At 43.6% G+C, this 6,000-nt stretch overlaps 1 pseudogene across 1 annotated transcript; it reads right to left on the reverse strand.

Moving 5' to 3' along the window:
- Positions 1-4,757: 4,757 nt before the first annotated feature.
- On the reverse strand, positions 4,758-5,791 carry LOC308272179 (Y-box-binding protein 1-like; annotated as a pseudogene). The gene has a single exon. The product of its transcript is annotated as a Y-box-binding protein 1-like (transcript).
- Between the last annotated feature and the right edge of the window lie 209 nt (positions 5,792-6,000).

The following is a 6,000-nucleotide window of genomic DNA, read 5'->3' on the forward strand; positions in this document are numbered from 1 at the left end:
TTAATGAACATAGTAAATTCTGCCCCTTGTTGCATGTTTGTGGGCATAGGAAGAGATACTGTATGTGGGTCTGCTTTCAAGAAACAAGCATGTTAGAGCGACAGTACTAACACACATGAATCAATAAAGAGTAGAAGACAGAAATATATTAAATTTTGTAATCTACCCGCACCAAGGAATTGAGGCGATTTACAATAAAAGATGGAGTGGGGGATTATTAGAAATTAGCTTATTGGTTAAATGGGCTGAGAAGTCCCAGGATTTGTAGTTAGGGAACTGGAGACCCAGGAGAGCCCATGTGTAGTGCTAGTTCAAGCCTGAGGGCCTGAGCCAGGAGAGTCCATGGTGCAAGTTCCAGTCTGAAAGGAAGCAGGGTTGAGATGGAAGAGGAACTGACGTTACAGTCTTGAGTCTGACAATGGGAAAGATCTATGTCCTAGATCAACCAGCCTCTTATTCAGCCTTTTGTTCTATTTATGTCTTCAACTGATAGGTAAGGCCCACTCACATCGCAGTGGAAGGGAGATCTGCTGTGCTCAGGTTACTCATTCAACAGACACAACCAGATTAATGTTTGGTCAGATGTCTGGGTACCATATGGCTCAGTCAAGTTGACACCAAAAAATTAACCATCACACCGACAGTACATTATATCAAATTCTAATTCTATGAGGGACACTAACAACTAAAATAGGGAGCTGTTAACTCCAGAGTCAGGGCTGGCTTATGTGATAAGGGTGGTTTTTCCTGGTCATGAAAAAAATTTAGTTGAGATTTTATGTGGTACTGAATCTAGTGAGCTGCCAAAAATCAATTACTTTCTAGATAAATTGACTTATTGAAAGAAGTTAGTTGATCCACTAGATATTTATAAAGATTTTTTTAACTTGTCAGATAATGTCATTAGGTTGTAGTGTGCTTGGAAGACCACCACGAAACAGACACATGATTCAGGGAAGCCAGGGCCTGGCCACGATGGGGTGAGCAAAGGGTTATGAAAGAATCAATGAAGGGGAGACATCTCTGATGGGGTGGGAATGGTCAGGGGAGGATTCACAGGGGAGGTAGGTCAGAGTGTTGCTAGGTGGAAACTGAGGCAGAGGTGCAGTGTATGGAGAAAGGTGTGGGGCATGGGAGGGCTGCAGTGTCCAGGCAGGAGTGAGAAATCCAGTGTGGCAGGTGTGTGGGGTGCATGGTGCAGAGTGGAGGGAACCAGGGCTAGTTGGCCCCGAGGGTGAAGGACCTTGCATTTCTGCTTACGGTGCTTGGGTTCTTCCCTGCAGGGCAGTGGGTCTCTACCTTTAATAGGTACCAGAATCACCAGGGGAGCTCATTAAAGGTGGGGATTCCTAGGTCTGCTCTCCAAGGAGCTGGAGGCAGTAGAAGACACCTTAATGAGCTCCCCAGCTGATTCTAATATGGTTGGTCCATAGACCTCATCATTGCTGTGGGCTATGAATGCTTTTAAGAACAGGGAGTGACATGACCCAATTTATTTTTTAGAAAGATAATTCTGCCAACTATGTGGAAGGTGGACTGACTTAACTGTCAGGGAAAATAGGTAGGAGGCTGCTGCAGGCATCCTGGTGGGAGATGAGTACTGGAGCTTAAGTGTTCAAGAAAGAAAGGGCTGAATCTAAGAGACCTGAGTTAGAATACACAGCTGACCCCAGCAGGTAAAGGACTGAGAAGAATGAAGGTTGATTCTCAAGTGGCTAGTGTGGAAGAAGGAGTTGTCAATAATGCCTGGTATTTCATCACTGTTGAGTGAATAAATGAGTAAATATAGGACAAAAAGGAGGTGCAATGGTGGCAAGAAATGAAGGTTTCATCTTAGCTGTGTACATTTGAAGTCACTACAAGAAATATTGATCAAGTAGTTGAAAGGATAGTTCACACAGGATTGGAGAAACAGATTTGGAGGCTGCCAGACTATAGAGTTCTTATGGCAACCGTAGAGTCTGAGAATCTTATATTCATAAGAACGAGATGAAAGGCCAAGGATGCAAATTATTTGGGTGAATTTAAGAGTCAAACAGAGGAAAATAGCAAAGAGAATAAAGTGTCTGAACATAAATTAGAGAATTGAAAGGAGGTATGTTTGGAAAAAAATTTAAATATATGAAGTTAATGAGGTATGTGTGTGTACATGTGAGTGCAAGTGTGTGTGTGTGTGTGTGTGTGTGTGTGTGTGTGTGTGTGTGTTTCTGTGTCTGTGTCTTGGAGGGATATATTGGAAGGAGAATGTCAATCTAAATGCTGAAATATTGCCGAGCGCGGTGGCGCACGCTTATAATCCCAGCATTCGGGAGGCTGAGACCTGGAGGATCGTGGTTCGCGGACAGCCTCAGCTACTTAGTGAGGCCCTCTGCAACTCAGTGAGACCTGGTTTCAAAATAAAGAATAAAAAATAGGGCAGGGGGTGTAGCTCGGAGGTCAAATGCCCCTGGGTTCCATCCCCAGACCCGCAAAAAAAAAAAAAAAACAAAACAAAAAAAACTGAAATATGTTCTGCCCAAACTCTTTTTTCCTAATACAGTTTAACAGTCAATCTATTTCTCTTCAGGTCATTCCTGAGTCATGATAGAAAAACCAGGTCAACAGCTTCAAGGAAGATACTAGTCTTCCTATGTGCTATAGCTGGAGGGCAGTACTTATTTCCAGTAAAAGCTACATCAGCTCATTTGGACATGAGGTGAGCTGGGACATATTAACACTTACCACCACAGTAACTGTTTCTTTTTCCTTTCTTTTCTTTTTGGTACTGGGGATTGCACCCAGGGACACTCTACTTTTGAGCTATACCCCCAGCCGTTTTAATTTTAATTTTATTTTTAATTTTATTGTTTGTAAAATTGAGGATTAAATCCAGGGCATTCTATCTCCAAGCTACACCCCAGCCCTAATTTTTATTCTTTATTTTGAAAAAGAGTCTCACTGAGTTGCAAAGGGCCTAAGTAGCTGAGGCTGGCCATAAACCTGCAATCCTCCTGTCTCAGCCTCCCAAGTACTGGAATCACAAGCATGTGCCATCAGGTCTAGTTTGCCCTTTCTATTTTGAAATAGTCTTGCTAAGTTGTGAGGATCTTGTTAAATTGCTGAAGCTGGTCTTGAACCTGCAATCCTCCTGTCTCAGGTACTGAGATTTTAGATGTGGGCCACTGTCTCTGGTTCAGCATTTGCTTCTTTATAGCATTTATGTTAGAATTAGCTCTGCCAGGATCTCTTATCTGTTCAGCTTCTACAGATATTGAAGATCTACTAATAGAGCCCCAACATCATTCTTTTGTTTTGGAAAATGATTATTAAAAAAGACCACTGCTAATATGTTTGAAAAAAATAAGTAGCTTGTCTTAATTTTGATTTCTACCCCAGGAAAACACCTTTCACATGGTTACTGGACATTTGTATTTGTATTGGACATTTTTTTCTGTAAATTCTGTTTAGGATCATGCTCATGTGTAAGTGGGGGGCTTTGGGGTCTCTTGGATTGAAATTTGCATTATATATATATATATATATATATATATATATATATTGTTTTTTGTGGTACTGGGGGTGGAACCCAGAGGCTTTCTACCTTCAGGCTATACTCCCAGACCTATTTTTATACTTTATTTGGAAACAGGGTCTCTAGTTGCTGAGAGCCTCACTAAGTAGCTGAGGCTGGCTTCGAACCTGTGCAATCCTCCTATCTTAGCTTCCCAAGTGTGGGGATTAAAAGCGTGCGCCATCATGCCTGGCTGTTTCTTATATATTAAGGGCATTAATAACCCCTTTCCTTTTGTGTTACTGGAGATTGAACCCAGGGGTATTCTATTTCTGAATTATACTCCCAGTGCTATTTCATTTTTTATTTTGAAACAGGTTTTACTAAGTTGCTGAGGGCCTTGCTAAGTTGCTGATCCTCCTGTTTCAGCTTCCCATTTCAGCCTTTAAATTTTACTGCAATTTAAGGTAAGATGTAGAAGCCACTCTGCCTTGCTTTTCTATAGTCTTCAAGTTTTGTATGTTTTACACTGTAGTTTTATGAAGTCCCGTTTTTTCTGTTGTCATGGCCATTTTCAAAATTTCTAATCCTATCAATTTCATTTTGATTTTTTCACTTTTCATTTCTTTAACCTCTGTTGTAAGATATTATATCAGTTCATCCTTATACTCAGAGGACACAGTTGTGTGTGTGTGTGTGTGTGTGTGTGTGTGTGTGTGTGAGAGAGAGAGAGAGAGAGAGAGAGAGAGAGAGAGAGAGAGAGAGAGAGAGAGAGAGAGAGAGAGAGATACTGATACTGGGGATGGAATCCAGGGCCTTCACCTTTGGGCTACACTCCCAGACAATTTTTTTTTTTTTTTTTTTTTTGCAGTACTGGGGATGGAACCCACGGACATTCTACCTCTGAGCTACACCCCATTGCCCTATTTTTTTAAAAATTATTTAAGACCTTTATTAACAGGTGCTTGCAGTTTGTTGACTTTTTTTTTTGAAAACATCAAGTTGTAAACTTTTATTACAAATTAAAAATGAAGTTCTTAAAAATCTCAACTTGACCAGATAGGAAACAATTTAAAAACCTTTAAAGGTGTATTGAGAAAAAACAGGCTTTTTCTTTTTTTAAAAAAAATCACATTTGTCATTACCAAAAAGAGACATCTTTAGGTAAAAATAATAAAAACCCCATGCTGCACAGATAATGCAGATAGTTCTAGTTATCTGGTCAGCGGGCAAAAAGCGTCTTCAGGTCTTCAGCTCCAATCTTTTGTTAATTTCTTATTGCTGGAATTTCATTTTCATTTCTTGTTGGATGACTAAACCGAATGATGGTAGAGATGGTAAGCCGGCATTTACTCAGCCCGCCCTGCTCAGCCTCGGGAGCGGACGAATTCTCAGCTGATGGATCGGCTGCTTTTGTCTCTTTGCCATCTTGTGGTTTAGGGTTTTCTGGGCGTCTGCGCGGGTAATTGAAGTTGCGGCGGTACCGACGTTGAGGTGGCTGCTGACTTTGGGTATCATCTCCTTGATTTTATCATCTTCGTTGCGTCCTCTCTAGGCTGCCTTTGGCGAGGAGGGCCCCTGGAAGGGACACTGCGATGTCGTGGTCTGTAACCCGATACATACTCTGTCTCACTGGTCAACCTTGTTCTCCTGCACCTTGGTTGTCAGCACCCTCCATCACTTCTCCTTGCACAGGAGGGTTGGAATACTGTGGTCCACGCCCATAGGGTCTCCGCATGTAGTAAGGGGGGAACCTTCGCCTGCGGTAGGGCCGGCGTTGTTGGGCCTGGCCTTAGGGAGCGCTCTCCGATCCCTCCTTCTTTTCCCCACTCTCACTATGCTGCTAATTCTGCTGGTAATTGCGTGGATGACCCCTACGACGTGGATAGCGCCTATAATGGTTACGGTCTGCTGAATATTTACTGCCTTGAACTGGAGCTCCACCAGGGCCTGTGACATGTGCTGCCTCCGCCCGCACCCTTTTCTCCTTCAACATCAGACTCCATCTCCTCTCCATCTGCTGCACTGCGAAGGTCCTTCCTGGGGTTATTCTTCTTTATGGCAGTCTGGTGTACAAATACATCTTCCTTGGTGTCATTCCTGTTGCTGAAACCATATCCGTTTCTTACATTGAACCATTTTACTGTTCCCAAAACCTTTTACTGTTCCCCCCTGGCAGGCGCCGCCAATGTGAGGCTGCCGGGGCCGCTGCTCCCTGCGTCACTGCCAGGCTTGGGGTCCCCGGCGCTAGGGCTAGGGCCGGGGGGCGGACGGCTGCTGGGTCTCCGCCTTGCTGCTCATGGTTGCAGTGATGGTGACTGGGGCCCGGCAGCTGCGGCTTCTCCTGGGGTGTGATGGTAACTAGGTCGGCAGCGGCGGTGGGGCTGCTCAGGGCTCTCTGGGGTCCGCTCTCCGTTCCCGCTACCGATCGAACTCCCCTTGCCCTATTTTTTATTCTTTATTTTGAAACAGGGTCTCACTGAGTTGCAAAGGGCCTCACTAAGTTGCTG

The sequence above is a fragment of the Muscardinus avellanarius genome (assembly GCF_963383645.1).
Source record: "Muscardinus avellanarius genome assembly, chromosome: 13".
In the NCBI taxonomy this organism is placed as follows: domain Eukaryota; kingdom Metazoa; phylum Chordata; class Mammalia; order Rodentia; family Gliridae; genus Muscardinus; species Muscardinus avellanarius.